Source organism: Typha angustifolia, chromosome 14 (assembly GCF_048772165.1).
Source record: "Typha angustifolia cultivar Huaian chromosome 14, ASM4877216v1, whole genome shotgun sequence".
Taxonomy (NCBI): domain Eukaryota; kingdom Viridiplantae; phylum Streptophyta; class Magnoliopsida; order Poales; family Typhaceae; genus Typha; species Typha angustifolia.
Window position 1 is genome coordinate 6,648,760 of NC_133252.1, and position 22,430 is coordinate 6,671,189.

The window sequence follows — 22,430 nt, forward strand, 5'->3', positions numbered from 1 at the left end:
ATCTCTTCGTGGAACCACGAGGATTGCTGCTGACCCGTCAGTGGTTATAGAGTTTGGGACCCATCACATTTGATTTTCGGACTATGTGGATGAAATAGAAATGAAAAAACCCATAGACACACGTATGTATCTAACCTCTAGGCAATGATATCGCTCTTTCGTTTAAGTAAAAATTAGAAGAAATATTAAAAACGAAAGTAGAGATGAACGCCAAGATTTTAACGTGGAAAAACCCAAAACGGGAAAAAAACCATGGATCCAAACTCGGATCAAAACCAATCACTATGATAGTAGCAGTTACACGACTGACTCACAAAACATCCCGTCGATCCAAACGACTTTGTTTCTCTCAGTCTTGATCACTAGAACCCACGATTCACAGCTTCTTGTGATTGAAGTCCAATCTCTATAGCCCTCGAGATTTATCTTTCATCTAGATAGCCCTTAAGACGAAAGATTAGATTCTTGTAGATGAGTAGAACCTTGTTTGTTGAAGAACCGATGTAGCCTCAAGAAGTCTCCTTCAATAATCTTCTTCAACCCTCCTAGGTTAGGGCAACACTATCCTTATATATGATCTCCAAGATAGAGCCAAATCCAAGTCATATTCGTACTCACGAAAATCCAATAAATTGCAAACTTCATAGGTGCGTTCAAACGCGGCCCGAGTGCGTTCGAACGGCCTGACTTAATCTCAGGTGCGTTCGAACGGGCCCAAGTGCCTTCGAACGCGACAGCTTGAACTCTTCAGGTTGCGTTTGAACGCGTTTGTGAACGCTGCTCTCGGTTTGTGTGAACGCAGTGCCCGCGTTCGAACGCGTTTGTGAACGCGGCTCACTGTCTGTGTGAATGCAGTGCCCGCGTTCGAACGCATTTGTGAACGCGGTGAGAACGCAATGGCTTTTCTCCAATGATCTTGCAATTATTCACACTAGTGATATTCTAGACTTGTGTAAAGCTCATATACATGAAAAAATACACTTAGAATATTTTGTACAAAATTACCAACAAATAAAAAACTAACAATCTCCCCCTTTGGCAATTTGTGACAAAACACTTAGGTTACAAGATATTACAATGACTTCAAACTGAGCAATCAACAAGTCTAGAATATTTTGCACATCAATCCCTACAAGGAAATATATACCAATCCAAGATCAAGTGAAAATAACTTGAAATAAAAAAATCAAAACACAAGTTATCACAAGAGCAAAAATTTAAACAGACAAAGATTAAACACACGTTATCACAATTACTTCAAGTTAAGTTCAAATGCCAACGAAACTAAGACAAAGCAAAGTTCAACCATCAAGTAAACTCCACTAAACTCCCCCAATGCCCATACTCCCCCTACACACCTAGACACCTAAACACTAAGACACTCTCCCCCTTTTTGGCACAAATGCCAAAGACTAGGAACTCGGAGGAAACTGACGATGAAGAATCGTCAACACAGAATCAAGTACAGTTCCCTGACGGATTTGCTCAGTACGTAAATCATTCCTCGCTAAATGGAGATCCTGCACTTGAGTACTAAGTTGATCGAACCGGTCCGAGTACTGTGGTAACTCCCCCTCAGTGGGAGATGAGTCATCGGTAGAGCTATCATCAGAACTGTCGAGGTGCGATGACCAACCAGCGGCGGAAGAGGATGGTTTGAGAGGAGACGACTGGTTGTGAGCTTGACTCCGCTTCAGAGTAATCCGATCCAATGGTTTCTGTGAAGTAAGAGAAGGTTCCGAAGCATCTACTCGCACCCCACTCTGAATGCACAAATTTGTAAGAAAAATGCCAAATAGTAATCCCTCACGAGGTGCTTCTTTCTGTGCAGCTGAGAGAATTGAATCATAGATCTGTTCTATCATCACATGTCAGCCTTGCATGCGGCATCATGTTACCTTTCCAACGTTCCCCTTTGATCAGGAGTGTACCGGCATATTCATTGACATCAGGAAGTGGAGCAGACGTCGGATACTAGAACTCACCATCAGGCAGACTCAGTTCAGCACGAATAACATCAGAATCGAGGTATATAGATACACCACGAACAGTAGAACGTATACAGTGATCAAAAATCATGGCATTACTAAAGAATTCTCGAACAACTTCCACATAAGCAGTCCCACTCATCCGACACACTGATAACCATCCTCGTTCAGTAAAGATCTGTTCAATCCCCAACTCAGAAAAATCAGATATAACCATAGGTCTTTCACAGATAACAGGAGGGGTGCCAAAATTATGTTTGTAACGACCCGCAGCCGTTGTTGAAGAAAACTTGGGAGCCGAGGATGGCGACGAAGGCGGCCTTGGTTTCTTGGTCACTGTCATTTTTTTAGGCATTCTTGAAAAGAAAACACGTTGCAATATTCAATACATGCCCAAAGCAACCAAAAAATAGCAAGAATTCTAAAAAAAATGGTAGAAACCATGAAGCCCCAAAAGGAAAAACATCTTTCACTTGAAAAACGCTAAGATATCACGTTCAATCTCACAAAAACCATCAAGAGTTTAACATTAACGTGATCAAAAGTTGAGAACGCACAAATCACTCAAGATCAAGCTTGTTTATTGAATAAAAAAAACTAAGAAAATAATGGATGATCATACCTTGCAAATGTGAGGAGAAACTCAAAAATTTGGTTGAAGGACACTAGATCCCGATGAGATCTACCCCCAAAAAGGATTTGAAGTGAAAAATTCGATGAAAAACACCTAGATCTTGAAGATTTGAGAAGGGGAAAATGAAGGGTTTTTAGGGTTTGGAAAATGGAAGATGAAACCCTTGGGTTCGGACGCAATATTTAAAGAACCCACGAGTGCGTTCGAACGCACCAGTCCGCGCGTTCGAACGCGCTAGTCATCGCGTTCGAACTCAAGAATCCGTGTTCGAATGCCCTTTTTTTTTAACTAAAAACAAGTTAAAAATCTTTTTGGAGATGCACTTCTAGAATTCCAAAATATATTCAAGACATACAATATGACAATCAAATGAAATAAGTCATATAAGATCAATCAAATCATCAAAAGCATATTATAATCAATTCGAATACATCATTCAAAATTACATTAATCTTGATTGATTATAACGATATGCATATGCAAGATGAGCATAGATAACATGAACCAATCTTTTTAAACAAACTTTACTATATAAACAATGATGCAACACAGTAGTCAAACCGACTTAGTATAAAAATTTTGCATTTTTTGACTTATTCTCCAAAACACAACAGGAATTTTTCCTGTATTTTTTTTTTACTGAAACATATATGTGCAATGCTGGCTTTCACACATGAGTAGGTAGCCCTTTTCTTGTAGTACAAATCAAACGATGTGAAAGAAGAAATTCACATATATCATTTTTTTTTAAAATCTGCAAATAATGTACCGAGTCAAACTGGACTCGAAACAAGACGGCTTTCACACTAACTCATTGTAGCCCTTTTCATTGATCTTTTATAAAAATATATTTGATAACTAAGCATGAGGTCAAACTGTGCAAATCAAAGTTAATAGAGAGCTATTTAAAAAAAATATTCATGATATCATACTCACACAAGAATACACATTCGTTATGAGGCATTAAAAATTTATTATTATAGAAGTCGAGGGAGTGACAAAATCAAAATTGAAACAATATACTACAAGATAACAAAATTGACTATAATAACTCATAATCAAAAGAAAAATCATATTTTTATGTCAAGAGTATATTATTGAATCGAGGAGTGCATCAATTTTTCTTTTATGACAAAAGCTCTCGACAAAACTGAAACTAAAACCAAAGAAAATTTCAGAGTAAAAGAAAACCTAAAAAAAAACAAAACGAAAAAAACTCGCAAACTAAAAAGAACACAAATCCTAATAAAATCAGTCCAAAGCACAAATCCCTAAAGTAGTACGAAGATACTCAAATCTCTGTAAATCCAAAGGTTTTGTAAACAAGTCACCCAACTGTTTCTCCATCTCAACATGTTCTAGTGCTATTGTTTTGTCTTCAACTAACTCGCGTATAAAATGATGTCGGATATCAATATGTTTTGTACGTGAGTGTTGAACAGGATTTTTCGATATATTAATAGCACTCATGTCGTCACAATAAAGCACCATAATATCTTGTTCAATGCCATAATCCTTGACCATCTGTTTCATCCATAGTAACTGAGAACAATAACTTCCTGCTGCAATGTACTCGGCCTCCGTAGTAGATAAAGATATCGAGTTTTGTTTCTTACTATGCCAAGCAACCAGATTGTTTCCAACATAAAAACATCCACCTGAAGTACTTTTTCTATCATCACATGAACCTGCCCAATCATAATCCGTGTATGCCGATATGATGGCACCCGAGTCATAAGTAAACCAGATACCTAAATCAACTGTGCCACTGACATATTTTATGATACGTTTCACAGCAAACAAATGTGACTCCTTAGGTTCAGACCGAAATCTAGCACACACACCGACACTAAATGCAATGTCAGGTCTACTAGCGGTTAAGTACAAAAGGCTACTGATCATGCTCCTATACACTGTCTGATCAACACTTTTTTCTGACATATCCTTACCTAGTTTGGTAGTTGTACTCATAGGAGTTCTAGCATGTTTTACATTTTCTAAACCAAATTTAGTCACAAGATCCTTAGCATACTTGGTTTGAGCGATAAAAATCCCTCTCTCAAATTGAGTAATTTGAAACCCTAAAAAGAACTTCAACTCACCCATCATACTCATCTCAAAATGACTATGCATGAGATCTGCAAACTTCTTAGCTAATAATTGACTCGTCGCCCCAAAGACAATGTCATCCACATATATTTGTGCCACAACTAAACTCTTGTTTTCACGTCTAATGAATAATGTCTTGTCCACTCCCCCTCGAGTGAACGCCGCATCCACTAAAAATGTGGTCAACTTCTCATACCAAGCTCTTGGAGCTTGTTTTAGCCCACAAAGAGCCTTTTTCAATTTAAAAACATCAAAAGAAAATTTTTGATCTTCGAAACCCTTAGGTTGTTCCACATAAACATCTTCATTTAGGATACCATTCAAGAAAGTACTTTTAACATCCATTTGAAACAATTTAAATTTTAAATGACAAGTAATGGCAAGCAGTATATGAATAGACTCTAATCTAGCAACAGGAGCAAATGTCTCATCAAAATCTATACCCTCAACCTGAGTGTATCCCTGTACTACTAGTCTGGCTTTATTTCGAACTATATTGCCATGTTCATCACTTTTATTCTTATAAATCCATTTTGTTCCAATGACGTTCACATTTTTAGGTCTAGGAACTAAATACCAAACATCATTCCTAGAAAATTGCTCTAATTCCTCATGCATAGCATTTACCCAAGAATTGTCTAACATTGCTTCCTTCACATTTTTAGGTTCAAAAGAAGATGTATAACAAGTAAATGATACCTCACTTTGGATTTGTCGTCTTGTCTTAATTGGTCCATTCAAGTCTCCTATCACTTGTGAAAGTGGATGATTTGATTTCACTCTAGCAGATGGTTCCGGTACGTTGCAGTCATTTTTGTTCATTTCAACTTTGTCCTCGTCCTGATTCTCCATTTCCAGATCAAGCTCCTTTCCTATTTCTTCGTAATATGTATCTGCAGAAACAGAAATAGAAGTAGCTTTAGTTAAGTCAGTCGAGGATTCATCTATCATAACATTAGCAGATTCCATAACAGTAGAAGTTTCAAGGTTAAATACTCTGTAGGCTCTACTATTATTCGAGTACCCCAAGAAGATGCCTTCGCTACTTCTAGTGTCAAATTTAGTCAAATATTCTCGATCACGCAAGATATAACATTTACTACCAAAAACTCAAAAATACTTAACACTAGGTTTCTTACCTTTCTAGATTTCATAAGCAGTCATATTTGTACCTGGTCTTAGATAAACACGATTTATCACATGTACCGCTGTATTGACCGCCTCTGCCCAAAACCTTTGAGTAACCATTTTAGCGTGAAGCATAACCCTAGCCATTTCCTGCACAACTCGATTTTTTCTTTCAACAATCTCGTTCTGTTGTGGAGTTATAGGAGCTGAAAACTCATGTTGAATACCAAGAGAATCGCAAAATATAGAAAAATTTTCATTTTCAAATTCTCTACCATGATCAGAACGAATCCTAACTAGGGTTGTAGATTTTTCATTCTGCAATTTTAAGCATAGTGATTTAAAAACTTCAAAGGTTTCAGACTTCTCACGTAGAAAGGCAACCCAGGTATATCTGGAGTAATCATCGACCATTAAGAATATATAGCGTTTACCTCCAAGACTTTCAGTTTTTGTTGGTCCCATCAAGTCCATGTGAACTAATTGTAGCACACGGTCAGTAGTAGCTGTATTTACCTTCTTGTGTGAGATACGAATTTGTTTTCCAATTTGACATGAACCACACACTCTTTTTGACATTTCTTTTATCTTAGGTATTCCTCTTACCACTTCATGTTTGGACAGAGTAAATAATTCCTTGTGATTCACATGTCCAAGACGTTGATACCAAAGATCTGCAATGTCGAAAGACGCATTGTTACATTTCAGTTTATGTGAAGTTCTAACGATATAGCAATTATCAGATGTTCTAGATCCATAACATATAACATTACCATCATGATCTAGAACAGTACCATCATGATCTAGAACAGTAGAATCATTTTTGGAGAATTTTACCTCATAATCTTCATCACAAAATTGACTGATGCTTAGTAGATTTGCTTTCAAGCCCTTAACATAAAGAACATTTTCGAGACGAGGAATCCCTAGAGTATTTACCTTTCCTTTACCTATTACCTTTGATGAATTACCATCTCCGAATGTCACAACTCCCCCTTCATGTTTTTCAAGATTAGAAAATAACGACTTGTCACCCGACATATGTCTTGAACAGCCACTGTCTAAATACCATAAATCAGAATTTAAAGCTTTCAAGGCTGTATGCACAACATAACATTTCAAATCACTTTTCTTGACCCATATGGTTTTTGTTTTCATCCCATAAATGAAAGCAGTTCTAGGTTTTTGCAAAAATTTACAATGAGGTCGAATATGCCCTAGAATGCCGCAATGATAGCATGTCGGAACAAACCTTTTTCTACTCACCTTATGTCGAGGAGAGTGATTAGAGTTTACCTTTGGTACCGTCGAAGATTCACCAGTTTGTATATTCAAGTTCTGTTTAGAAGGGTTCATCCAGGATTGCTTTGAAAATACGATTGATGGATTCAGGTATTCTTCCTTTTGTTTACCTACAGAAACAAAAACAGTTTTATTATTATTTGAATTACCAGTATATCCAACACCATACCTGTCTTTTCTAGAGATCTGAGCTTTTAGAATCTCGTCTAGTTTGTTTTTCCCTTTTAGAAAAGTAACTTCCTTATGCAATCGCTCTAGTTCAATTTCATCAGCCTTCATTTTATTTTTCGCATTGTCAAGTTGTTCAGAAAGGTCTTTGACACGTTCAAGCTCCAATTTGTACTTCTCCTCAAATTGAATTTTTTCTGGTTCAATTTCCTTGAGTCGTTGAAGTAGTCTAAGATTGCTTTTCTTGAGTTTAAATGACTCCAGGTACAAGTCATTATATGCCTTTTGAATTTCAGATTCATCTTCCTCAGCCGGTAGCATATCAAGATCATCTGTACTATCAGTATCATCAACAGAGTCAGTATTAAGCAGAGAAGAGGCAAAGGCTACAAAGTTTTCTTCGTCTTTATCAGAATCATCATTAGATTCATCTGAATCATCCCAAGTAACTTTCATAGCTTTGCCCTTTCTCTTAAGACGATTAGGGCATTCTTGTGCGATGTGTCCAAAACCAGAACATTCAAAACATTGAACTTTATTTTCAGAATTCTTATTTTTCTGTTTGATATTGTTGTTGCTACCACTTGTATTCGAAGTCACAGTATTCTTCTTTTTCACAAAAGTTTTGTTTTTTTTCAAACTTTTCAATATTCAACTTGTTTGGCTTCCGAAAGAATTTATTGAACTTTTTGACAAACATAGCCAACATCTCAACATCTAAATCACCTTCATCTTCAGACTCCTCTAAATTTTGTTCAACAGTGGATAGAGCTATCCCTTTGGACTTCCTCGGTTTTGAAAGACTGGACTCAAATGTTTGTAGATTTCCTACCAATTGTTCAACTTTCATAGAGTCAATGTCCTTACTTTCCTCAATAGCTGTAACTTTCGCCTGAAACCTTTCTGGAAGAGACCTATGGATCTTACGAACAATTCTATTTTCAGGAATTTTCTCTCCTAGGTTGAAACTGGAGTTGACTATATCACTTAACTTTGCATAGAACTCATCAAATGTCTCATTCTCCTCCATACGTAGGGTTTCAAAACTAGTAGTCAACCTCTGAAGTTTCGAAAGTTTTACAGTCATGATTCCTTCGTGAGTAGTTTCTAAGATCGTCCAGGCTTCTTTTGCTATTTCACAAGTAGATATTCTTCTAAATTCTTCCGAGGAAACACAACTAAAAATTGCATTTATTGCTTTGCTATTCCAGCCAACTTTTTCATAATCTGTTTTATCCCATGACTCAATCGGTTTCTCAACTAACTCATCATTCACCATGTACATTGGTGGACTACAACCGTTCATAATGGCCATCCAAACTCTCTCATCTATAGACTTCAAATAAGCTCTCATCCTAGCTTTCCAATATCCATAATTTGATCCATCTAGAATAGGAGGTCTAATAGATGAGGGTCCATCTCTATGAAAGTCCATGCCTATTTGATCTCTCTCAAAGAGTGAGAGAACCCGCTCTGGTACCAATTGAAAAAATTAAATCCCTAGACACACGTATGTATCTAATCTCTAGGCAATGATATTTCTCGTTCGCTTAAGTAAAAGTCAGAAGAAATATTAAAAACGAAAGTAGAGATGAACGCCAAGATTTTAACGTGGAAAACCCAAACGGGAAAAAAACCACGGATCCAAACTCGGATCAAAACCAATCACTATGACAGTAGCAGTTACAAGACTGACTCACAAAACAACCCGTCGATCCAAACGACTTTGTTCCTCTCAGTCTTGATCGCTAGAACCCACGATTCACTGCTTCTTGTGATTGAAGTCCAATCTCAGTAGCCCTCGAGATTGATCTTTCGTCTAGATAGCCCTTAAGACGAAAGATTAAGATTTGTAGATGCGAAGGGCCTTGTTTGTTGAAGAACCGATGTAGCCTCCAAAAAGTCTCCTTGAATAATCTTCTAATTTTACGGATGTGTATTGTCGGCTTATTGTGTCCTTGGTGTTATGAGCTTCTTTATCGGTTTTATTTGTGGAAATATGGGCTTTTTGTTTGTATATTGTGTTAAAATATTGATCAGCAGGTCACGTGGTAATCGTAACAACCAGAGAAAAAAAATTTTGGGCGCGGACGTGCGAGGCATGTGCGCCCCTTTCATCCTTTTTCCTTCCCTCTCTATTTCTTCTCTTTTTCCTTCCCTCTCTCTTTCTTCTCTTTTTCCTTCTTTCTCTTTTCTTTCTTCCTTCCTCTCCCGGCTAGCTCACTCTTCCCCCCATCTCCTTCCCTCCGCACCGGAGCACCGCCGACCCCGTGGATCGAAGTGCTAGAGCTACCTCCCCCTTCCTGTAAGTCAGATCTATAATTAATTATTTATTTTGAGTTTTCTCTACAAAAGTTTCCCCTCTTGGCCTCGTCGTGATCGGGTCAGCCGGCAGCTTCATGCCTTGCCACGACGGTTCGGCGAGTTTCCTCTATTTGCGAGGATGCCCACAGTGGTGTCCTCTAAAGCTCTCGCGGCCACAATCGTCGGGCAGCCCCTCACCTTTGGCCGATGGCCTTGGCGAGAACAGTCCTCACTGTCAGCCACCTCTGGTGGCTAGGCTACCCCTCAACTAGTAGAAGCTAGCTGAGGGGAGGGTGCCAGCGAGGTAGGGCGAGGCTATTGGTGGCCGAGACCACCGGTAGCTTCCCCTCCCCACCATGGGGGCTTGTGATTGCCTTATTAGCAACTGTAGCCCTTTCTCTTTCTCTTCCTCGGCTAATTTGAGTGAAGGAAGGAGGGGGGGGGGGGGGGGGGGGGGGAGTGGGGTAGGGGCAACCTAGCGCATGTGTTTAGGTGTGGCCCAGCTCTAGTGTCGGGCTCGGACTGGGCGCGGCCTAGCGTATGTGTTGGCCTGGGTTTGGGCACGGCCCAGCCTGTGTATCGGGCTAGGTTTGGGCACAGCCCAGCCTGAGTGATAGGCTAGGCTTGGCACGACCTAGCCCGTGTGTCGAGCTGGGTTTGGGCGCGGCCCAGCCTGAGCTTGGGTTGGGTTGGGCTGCCTATAGCCCAGCCCAAGCATGTGGTGGGTTTGGGGCTGCAAGCAGCCTAGCCCAAGCATAGGTTGTAGGCAGCCTAGCCCTAAATTGTTGGTGTAGCTTGGCCCATGTGGCTTTAGTGGATACTGTGGGCTTCGGGTCCATATCTTAGTGGGTCAAGTTGGTGGTTTTTGGGTTGGTTGCAGCCCAGCCCCTTTCTTTAGGCCTGATCTAAATTGTTCAATTGCTTTTCATCTATTTTAATATAATCTCAAATCCTTGGCATAATTATTCATGTCAATGGAGAATGTATTTAATTATTTTAGAGGGTCGCTTGCTAAACATATCATGGATGTAAATCAATATTATTGAATTAGACCGTGAGCCTTAATTAATCAATGTTTCTAGCTGATAGTAGTGTTCGCTACATTAATTATTCTATAAAATAATCTTAATGAGCTAGACCATGGCCTTAGCGTGCTGTTACAAATAACATATATCAGGAACAAGCTCCAAGTGGATATTAACTTTGCTGATTATAATTTTGGGCTAATTCAACCTTATCAAAGGAGTCGGTGGTCCGGGTATTTCTGTATTAATTGCTCCTATCGAAGAATTAATATAGATAAATGTATGATATTAAGCAAGTTGCATTTCTTTTGACGAAGCTTATTAATTAAATATTGTCTATGCTATCTTCTATATATTTAACAATAGTGATTTGGGTAATAGTTTGAGGAGAATACTTTTATTACGCGTAATAACGCATTAGGCCTCGGTACAGCTGTGCCGATTCTACTTGATTAATAAAAATAGGAATTATGTGATGGGCCTACCCAAGCCGATAGTGAACGTCCATAAGATTATTTAACTAATTAGTAGTAGGAATATTGTGCTCATGCTTTTATTTACTTTTCTTATCGAGGTGGACTCCGTACTCTATGAGGATGATCTCGTGGCGTAGTTGCAGTTAGTAATAGGAAAGTAGTTCAGACAAGTGAAACTCCTATAATCTAGAGTAGTGAAGAGAATGAAATATCATACTTTATGAAATCATCACATCTATATCATACATGAAGAGAATGAAATATATGCATTTGCATATATTTTGTGGTTCGGTACGATTTCACATATTGTCATGTCTTCACATACTTATTGGGCATGATCATGTATTTAGCATGCAAAACATGATAATGATGGGTGTTACATTATGGTTGCTGTATTGGATGATATCATGCTACTTGCAGACATGCACGACCATAAAAGTGGTGATTATTGCATCTTGACAGTACCTGACACCTCCCTAGCCAGGGTTAGGGGAGGGGGATATTCTTATACTTATATATATTAGCGCCCATGCCTGAGGTCTTAGTCTGTCCATCGATGAGTGTCATATCCTTTAAGGTATTTAAGATATATATAGAGAGAGAAGGGTAGGATACGTAAACCTAGCGATAGCTGATGACCTAGGGTGAGGGCCTCTGTGAGTGATGGCTCATGATTTCCGCATGGTGGTGTGATGATATGGAGCCAAGGGCTCGAATGATAGTATCGATGTGCTATACTGACCTTTGTGTTGGCCTTATGACTAAGGTCCTTAATCTGTGGTGGTGGGCAATTGGTCATGCTGTTCATCGGGTGATAGGCTAGCAATTCTACTATTAAGGTCTACCCTTCCTTGGGATATGTGTGGTCGGGTGTGAGGATTGATGTGCCCTTTGGATGTGGCTTTATATGAGCCTACGTAGTAGACTTGGTAGTCTGAGATAATGCATATTATGTGGTGTGGTGTTGACAGGACCTATGGGCGGAGCTTAATGTGAGCTAGAGCTTGAGGACTTGATAGTCCGGATTGATTGCATGGTAAGTTATTGATTGTTGATGCATTGATTTGATCATGATGCACATATCCATACTTACTTTTTGTTGTATAATTCATCGCACTACTTTTAGACTGTAGAAGTATAAACTTTGATACACTTATTTTAATGATATCTTGGAGCGTTTCCCTAACTTTTCACCTTGAGGGCAAGCTGGGGAAAGCGTGGTGGGCTGATACACTTAGGATCTTTTCTTATTGCATTAGGTGTTTATTTTCATTAAAATAAAAATCCTATAGGTCACGTTCAAATGCAGGTGGAGTCGCATTCGAACGCCCTTGTGAATGCCTTGTGAATGCCCGTGTTTGTGAACTCCTTGTGAACACTCGTGTTCGAACGCCTGTGTCGCATTCGCAAATCCAGAGAAATGACTCTTTGACTGCATTCGAACGCGATCGACGGGAATTCTCTAGAATTAGGATTTCATATTGCTTTAGGATTTGTTGGCTAGCCTCTATAAATATGTGGATGGCAACCAACTTCATTATGTTATTGGATTCTTGATTTCTTGCCTCCTATCTTCTCTCTAGACTCCTCCCTCCTCCCTCTTCACCATCCTTCCACCTCTACCATTGGCAAGATTTCTCCTAACTTCTAATCTCCCTCGACTGTCGAGTCACCCCTCTTCTTTAAGATCTCGACCACTTCGTCCCCTTTGTCTACTTCCCTTAATCACTTCCACACCCTCATCTCCTTACCCATCCATAACCCTAACATCCACTCCACCCATCACCACCACGTTATTCGGTATTTTCGTCCCTGCTAGAGTTTGAATCCGTGAAGGGCGTAAATACGAAAGTTGTAGATCAGGAAGTAATGGATCCAACCCAATTGATTTTGTAAGTTTCTAACTACCAGAGAATATCTGACAAATATTTTCTCCCGGTTGCATGGACTGCTTCCTACAATAAATTCATTTCTTAAAGAATTGTTCCGTAGCTCATTAATTTGGTATCAGAGCCTATCAAGTGGTATCAGAACCCTATCAAACTTGCTAGGCTTTATGCTCACCACCTTCTGGTGAAAATATTTTTAGATTAGTAGATGAGCTGGAGTTTGTGGTGGATCTGGCGAAGACTTGATTGAGTCTCCTTTTTCTAATTCTTATTCTTATTCTTAGTTTATTCATGTAAATTAAGCTAAATGGTTTGTAGCTCCTACATGGGCTTTATCATGTTTTTGGTTATGGATATGTATTTTGGGCTTGTTGTGGCCTTGGTGTTACGAGCTTCTTGCCTGTATTATTTATGGAAATGTAGGTTTTTCACTTATATATTGTATTGAGACGTTGACCAGCTTATTCACATGGTAATCACATAGTTTCTACCTACATTAGGGGCACGTGTTCGGTGGCGAGTGTTACAACATAGTATCAAAGCCAGGTTTCACCAAATAATTTGACAAGCTTCCAAAATACTATCCATACGAGTTGTGTGTAGGAAAGGCTGAAGTCTCCGTATGGATGGATGTGTTTAATATTAGCGACATTTAGGTTTGTGTTTAAAAAAATAAAAAATAAAAAAATACAATAAATAAATTAATTAAAAATAATAATAAAAAAATGAAAAATAAATATATATAAAAAAAGAATTTCTATAAATTGATTGAAAAAGAATCTGGAAATTGTGTTAGTACATAAGTAACGTATTGTTGGCTAATTAATTTGGGTAATTTGTTAACCAATTATTCTATCTTTGGGAAGTCATTTGTGTGACCGGACTAGGAAGTAAGAGTTAAAGATTTGAACTTTGTCCCTCAGGTGTTGTGACTCATCTAGAAATTGACGCAAAGTGCATATTAAGTTCTAATCATCACTAAAAGCGGTTTGATGAAATTGCTTGTTCTAAACATCATATGTGTCATTATAGTGGTTCCTCGATAGGGTGTAGACCCCGTTCTATTTTCAAGGATTCTTGTAATTAAGCGGATCTAAACTACCTCGCATAGTATAGTGAGTGATTATGGTACAATGAGTACTTTAGTATTCAAATTCTTGAGTTTTGATGTTAGGTGATACAATCTCCCATTTTGGCTAAGGTTCGATCTCTTCCAATTCTCAGATCTGGACTGGATTTGGCACAAAACTTTGTAAATAGATCCTGAAAGATTCCGCCGTTTGATTGACGTGAAATTTTGATATGTGGTAACCCCAGAAAATAACTTTTCAACAAATCAAGTTTCAGGCGAATCGAATGTGGGGATCTCAAGATATCATTCAAATAGTGGATGAAAGTCAGGGTGGTCTGATCAGGATCCGTGGATGGAGGCACGAGATCCTAGGTGATGGTGGTTGGAGGCGTACCGGCGTTAATGAGGTGGCATCGGTGAAAAGTGGTGATGGAAGGGTTATGGTTGATGAAATAGTTAGGGCAAGTGTTGGATAGATTGGAAGAAGGGGGAGGAGAGGGCCACTCCTAAGGGACTAGGGTGATTGGCTGGTCGAGGGAGGTTAGAAGCGGCGTCGCCGGGGATTGAGAGAACGAGAGTGAAGAAGACGAAGGAGGTAAGGCAAAACTCAATTCTTCAATAATGACTCACTGGTTGCCATCCACATCCCTTTAGAGGCTAACCAAACAATTCAAATTAACCCTAAATAGTACATTTTCAAGCGCGTTCGAACGCACCGAGTTCACTCTTCTTTAGATTTGCGAACATGATGCAGGCATTCGAACACGCGACCGAACGCACTTGTTTCCCACTTCTCTGGTTTGTGAACGCGATGCAGGCGTTCACAGCACGTTCGAACGGGGCGTTCAAACACACAATGCACACTCTCTGGATATGATGTAAGCTTTCACAATCGCGTTCACAACCGCGTACGAACGCACTCCACCCGCGTTCGAACGTGACTTATAGAAAAATTATTTTCATAGAGATTAAACATTAGAAGAAGAAACAAAGACACTCCTAAAGTGTATTCGTGCTTGAGACGACATTCGTGAAGTCCGAATCGTATCAATCCACCACGCTTCTGCAATCTTGTCCTCAAGGTTTGAAATTTGGGAAGCGATCAATGATATCTGACTCTAGCTCCCATGTAGACTCGTCTGTAGGTTTTCCTAGCCACTCAATCCGCACTTTAGTCTCCAATCTAGATCCATGGTGTCTTCTCCTGCGACCTAAGACTCGGACTGGCTCAGTGGGGCCATCTTCCTCTATTGGTTCGAGCAAGGCCGAACCCACCACATGGTTAGGTCCGATCTGGGCCTTCAATGTCGATACATGGAAGACCGGATGTATCCTAGTTCCTTCAGGTAGGTCCAACAGGTAAGCTACTGGACCGATTCATTATAGCACTCGATACGGACCATAGTACTTGTAACCCAACTTTTGGTTCAAAATTGGCCTCAATGTGGATTGCCGGTACAGTTGAGCTCGAACGAACACCCATTAATCCACCTCAAATTCTCGCCCATGCCGACCTTTGTCATGAGTTTGCTTCATACGGTTTTGGGCTGTTGCTAGGTGAATCTTGAGCTGTCTCAATGTTTCATCTCGATCGGCAAGTTTCAAGTCGAGCTCGGTTCTATCTCCCACTGCGAGTCTATTGTAGGTATGCAAGACCGGGGGAGTGCACCCATAAACCGCCTTAAAAGGGGTCATGCCGATGATAGAGTGATGAGCGGTATTGTATGACCACTCGGCCCATGGAAGGAATTTGACCCAATCCTTTGGTCGGTCCGCCACAAAGTATCGCAAGTATTGTTTGAGTCTGTGATTCACCACCTCGGTTTGTCCATCTGTCTCGGGGTGATAAGCTGAACTAAGGTTGATTTGAGTCCCTTGCAATCTGAAAAACTCAGACCAAAACTCGCTGATGAGGATGCAATCCCGGTCTGACACGATCGTCCTAGGCATCCCATGCAAGCACGCCACTTCCCGAACAAAAATTTCAGCAACCTTTTTCGCTGAAAATGGTGAGATAATGCTATGAAATGAGTATATTTACTCAGCCAATCCACCACAACAAACACCACCGATTGTCCTCGGACCTCCGGCAGCCCTTCGATGAAGTCCATGGAGATGTCCTCCCAAATATACTCCGGTATAGGCAGTGGTTAAAACAGCCCACTGGGTTTGAGCGTCTCCGATTTGACTTGTCGGCAGATTTGGCATTCACGCACATATTTCTTCACGTTTGACTTCATTGTTGTCCATATACAGTTTTGGGCCAGCCGCTTGTAGGTACGTAAGACCCCTTCATGGCCTGCTATGGGAGTATCATGGAAGTGGGCTATTAATAATCTCCTTAGCTTCTCGTCTGCGGGTACCTTGATCCGCCCATGCTCGAGTACCAACCCTCCATGCTCCTCGTGCTCGGGGTGGCTTGATGGGTTCTCTCTCAGCTCCTCCATGAGTCGGACCAGTTCATTATCTCCTGCGCTGGCTCTCTGCAGATTTGAGAAAAAAAAGTGGGTGCTGAGAAACAGACGAGCACACTTGCTGCGTCCCCTACGCTTGAAAGTTCAACCAACTGTTGATTTCCATCCAGCAGCACTCTCTAGTCATTCCTCCAAAATGCCATGGAGAGGTTTGTGAAGTCAAATGTCACGGGCCCAAAGCTTCAAAGTCATTGGGTCCCCAAAATAATACCGGCACCTCGCAAGGCCAACGGATAAAGATCCAATATGAAAGTTTGGCCTTGCACCTTCAATTCCACACCTCCACAAATAAAATCTGCTCGCAAGGTGATGCTATCTCCAATCGTCATATCGAACCCTTCCGTGGGTTCAGACTTGAGCCCAATCTTCCTAAGGAGCCTCTTGTCAATGAAGTTGTGGGTGGACTCGGTGTCAATCAAGATTCTCACTGTGGTTTTCTTGACTACACCGTTCACCCACAAAGTCTTTGGCGCAGTTGTCCCCGAATAGGCATGGAGGGAGATTTGGACTATTATTGGTTGGTTGAGCTTGATTGTGGCTTCCTTGTCTCGTCCAACTCTGTTTCAGGTGTAACTTTATAGCCCTGTGTTTGTCTTCCATGAGCACCGCATCTTCAAAGGCCTCCTTTCAGGCTCTAGGCCTTAAAGCCCTCACATCAGCTTGTATGTCTCCCCGCAGCCCAGAGATGAAGGTGCTGCAAAGTTGCTGATCCGTCCATGGTGGATGATACCTGCTACTTATCCTCTCAAATTCTTCTTGGTATGACCTAATCGTGGTCTTTTGCACTGTCTTTGAGAGGAGAGCATCGAAGTCTTCATACCCTGACGCTCCAAATTGCCGTGTGATATTGGCGCAAAAGTCAGCCCAAGTTTCGATAGCCTCAATGCCATTGGCTGCTCAAAACTAATAAAGCGCCGCATCTTCAAGGTGGAAGCTCGCAAGCATCACCTTGTATTCTTCCACCGTACCTTGGTATGCGAAGAATTACTTCGCCCTATACAACCAATCGATCAAATCGCCACCTTTGAACTTTGGGAATTCGAGATGCACGATTTATCCACGGATGCCGTTGTCTCGTTCCGAATCATGTGCAAGTCCTTGTCTAATCGAAGGGGGATGCACCATGAAGGGTTGATGATCCCTTCTTCGGTTTTGATTAACTCGCTGTGATTTCGGATCGTATTTACCCGCCCACAGATCTTGATCTCCAAGGTGATTTCCATAATGGTTCGTTCGTCGGATGGGTTCACCTGCAACTGGGCCTGGTGGAACCATCCTTGCTTGCCTCTACCCATAGGGTGGTGGTAGCAACGGCTCTTGTGGTTGCAAATTCTAAACTGGCGACGGTGGTTGATAGAAGTGGACTCGCATCGTGGGGTCGATGGTGTGTTCCCGTTCGCTATGGGTTCCCTTATTGCCCGTAATTCCCGCATCATCACCATCATCATCATCTAGTTGTTGATGGCCATTTGCTCGGAAAGAGACCCCAACACAACTTGAACACTAGGTTCTTCCGTATTCTGATTAGATCGGGCGATTTCGCGGGTGGAAGTCCCCGCAACCGTTTCACCCTCCTCTATTGGGAGAATCTCTTCTTCCTCATCTCATCGTGCAGCCATGGCTCTGGTTGTTGTCATAGGAAGTTCATGTTCAAGGAATGGTGACTCTGATACCAGCTTGATACGATCTCCTCTTTTGGCTAAGGTTCTATCTCTTCCAATTCTCAGATCTAGGCTCGATTTGGCACGAAACTTTGTAAATAGATCCCGAAAGATTCCGCCGTTGGATTGATGTGAAATTTTGATATGTTGTAGCCCAAGAAAAAATATTTCCAACAAATCATGTTTTAGGCGAATCGGATGTGGAGATCTCGAGATATCGTCCGATTAGTGGATGACATCAAATTTGATATTAGAGCCCGTCAAATTGGTATCAGAATAGGCGAATCTCAGATCACCATTAATAGTTGAAACAAGGAAGATGACATCAACAAGGATACCTATGGAGAGCACACCAACAAGGGAAGACTTAATTCACGATGACCCTGACCGTGAGGCTGATTCCCTTGGAGCGACCACGGTAGGACTGAGTCAACAAACGTCCTTGGGTGTGAATATGGATGAACTTAGGGGCATGTTTCAAACATTGTTGCACAGAGTTGACACGATGCAAAAGGATCACAATGAATTCAAGGAATATGTCGTGAACCGACTGGGTTCGTCATCTCCTCGACGACGATCGGAGTTTCAAGAAGGACCAGCGGTGGGACCTGTTAGGTTTTTAATTGTTGGCAATTGTGTACAAAATATTCTAAGTGTACTTTTTACATGCATATGAGCTTTACACAAGTCTAGAAAATCTCTGGTTTGAAGAATTGCAAAATTATTAAAGCAAACTTGATGAGATCAAGTCATCAAAAATTTGTTGATAAAAGATCAATGAAAAGGGCTACAATGAGTTAGTGTGAAAGCCGTCTTGTTTAGAGTCCAGTTTGACTCAGTATATTATTTGCAAATTAAAAAAAAATGATATATGTAAATTTCTTCTTGCACATTGTTTGATTTGTACTACAAGAAAAGGGCTACCTACCCCATGTGTGATAGCTATCATTGCACCTATATATTTCAGTAAAAAAAAATACAGGAAAAATTCCTGTTATGTTATGGAGAATAAGTCGAAAAGTGCAAAATTTTTAATACTAAGTCGGTTTGACTACTGTGTTGCATCATTGTTTATCTAGGAAAGTTTGTTTAAGAAGATTGGTTCATGTTATCTATGCTCATCTTACATATGCATATTGTTATGATCAATCAAGATTAATTTAATTTTGAGTGATGCATTAGAATTGATTATAATATGTTTTTGATGATTTGATTGCTCTTGTATGACTTATTTCATTTGATTATCATATTCTATGTCTTAAATCTATTTTGATTTTCTAGAAGTGCATCTCCAAAAAGATTTTTGATTTTTTCTTAGACTTTTTACTTTTTTTAAAAAAAAGGGGTATTTTTCAATGTTTTCTACATCAATGGCTGTAGGGCGATGCAAACATAATTTTGGCACTCTGCATGTTATCTATGAACGGCCCGTGGTTATTTCTGATTTTTTTGAATTGGGGGTTTGAACGCAGATTTGTGAGATTGAACGTGATAACTTAGCATTTTTAAGTGGAAGATGGATTTCACTTAGGGTCTTCATGGTTTCTAGAATTTTTGGATTTCTTGTTTTCTTTTTTGTATGCTTTGGGCGTATGTTGAATCTTGCGATTTTTTTTTCTCTAGAATGCCTAAAAAAAAGAAAAGCTACAGTTAGTAAGAAACCAAGGCTGCCTTCGTCACCTACCTCGACTCCATGTTGATGATTCTTCATCGTCAGTTCCCTTCGAATTTCTAGTCTTTGGCATTTGTGTCAAAAAGGGGAGAATGTGTGTGAGTTTAGACGTGAGTTTAAAGTTTAGGAGTTTACTGGTATAGGGGGAGTGTTGGCATAGGGTGAGCTTATTAGAGTTTATTGGTTTATATTTACTGCATAATAACTTTGCTTAAGTACTTTTGAACTTTTGCTTGCTTGATAACTTGTATTTGAATTGTTATTCATTTCAAGTTATTTTCACTTGATCTTGGATTGGTATATTTTTATTATTTGCAGGGATTGAAGTGCGAGATCTTCTAGACTTGTTGAATGCTCATTTTGAATTCTTTGTAATATCTTATAATCTAGTTGTTTTGTCACAAATTGCCAAAGGGGGAGATTGTTAGGTTTTTAATTGTTGGCAATTGTGTACAAAATATTCTAAGTGTACTTTTTACATGTATATGAGCTTTACACAAGTCTAGAAAATCTCTGGTTTGAAGAATTGCAAAATTATTGAAGCAAACTTGATGAGATCAAGTCATACCAACGAAGTTTGAAAATCTTGGACTTTCGTGAGTATGGATAAGATTCGGATTTGGCTCTATCTTGAAGATCATGAGTACGGATAAGACTCGGATTTGGCTCTATCTTGAAGATCATATATAAGGATTATGAAACCCTATCTCTAGGGTGGTTGAAGAAGATTATTGAAGGAGACTTCTTGAGGCTACATCAATTCTTCAACGAACAAGGTTCTTCTCATCTACAAGAATTTAATCTTGCGTCTTAAGGGCTATCTAGACGAAAGATCAATCTCGAGGGCTACTGAGATTGGACTTCGATCACAAGAAGCAGTGAATCATGGGTTCTAGCGATCAAGACTGAGAGGAACAAAGTCGTTTGGATCGACGAGTTGTTTTGTGAGTCAGTCTTGTAACTGCTACTATCATAGTGATTGGTTTTGATCCGAGTTTAGATCCGTGGTTTTTTTCCCATTTTGGGTTTTTCCATGTTAAAATCTTGGCGTTCATCTCTACTTTCGTTTTTAATATTTCTTCTAATTTTTACTTAAATGAAAGAGCAATATCATTGCCTAGAGGTTAGATACATACGTGTGTCTAGGGGTTTTTTTAGGACCTTATCGAACCGATACCCCATAGGTCCAGGTATGTCACGTGAGTGTCAATGACCCCTTCTTACCTATGCTTACACATCATCCCCCACCTCCGTTACAAAACCCAAGACCGGCGGTGGTGGAATCCGAGAGGCGTGCGGCACCGGTGCGCTTCGTCGATGAGGAGGATTGGAACTTTGAGGATGAGATTGATCCCTTTGGAGATGGTGATGGACGCGCTCGAGGATTTAGAGAAGGTGATCAACATGCGCAAAGGTTTAGACCTGAATCAAGTATCTTTCGCAAACTCGACAATGCTATTCGGGGGAGAATCGCATGTTTAGACTTTCCTAAATTCTAAGGCGGTGATCTAACGGATTATCAAGGTACAACGGAAGATGCAAAGATCCAGATGGCAAGCTTTCACCTTCAAGGAACGGCATTGCATTGGTTTAGATTGGTTATTCATGGTGGTGGATTTACCGAATGGAATAATTTTTATAGGAGGATTACATGCAGATTTGGGACAGAGGCATATGAAGATTTTGCTGCCACATTAAGCAAGATGGTTCAGAGGATGACCGTATCGGAGTACTAGGCTGAGTTTGAAAGAGTTAGTAGTCGTTGTGAGCCACCTTGGCCTGAACAAACATTGATGAGCATATTTATTTCAGGGTTGCGGGATGAGATACAAGCGGATGTTTGTGCTCCTTATCCTACTAGTCTTGAGGAGGCCTTTGAGAAGGCCATGAGGATGGAACAAAAGCATAGGGCTCTAAATATGGCAGCGAAGACCAATTGGAGCAATTGAGATGGGTGGTTTATACCTAGAACTCCGGCTAGAGCCTCTACGATTTCAAAAACAGCGGTTGTGAGCACTAGACCACGACCACCTTTGAGGCCTTCTTCTAAGGTTAGAGAAAGCACAAGACCCCTCGTTCGAACTCTCACACCTGCCCAGGTGGAGGAGCGAAGAGCGAATGGCCTTTAATTTCGATGTGATGAATGTTTCACCCCCAATCATCAGTGTTCTAAACCGATCGGGAGTGTGATGCTTATCGATAGTCTTGAGGAGGATGATGAGGTTATTAATGATGGAGAGTGTCCAGAGGAGGTCCATGATACACTTAGTTAGGATCTTTTCTTAATGCATTAGGTGTTTATTTTCATTAAAATAAAATTCCTGTAGGTCGCGTTCGAACGCAAGTGGGGTCGCGTTCGAACGCCTTTGTGAACACCTGTATCAGGTTCGTAAATACAGAGAACGCATATTGTGTGTTCGAATGCCCTTGTGAACACTTGCATTAGGTTCGCAAATACAAAGAACGCATATTGTGCGTTCGAACGCAGTCGGGCGTATTTGAACACCCACATTCGAACGACTATATCG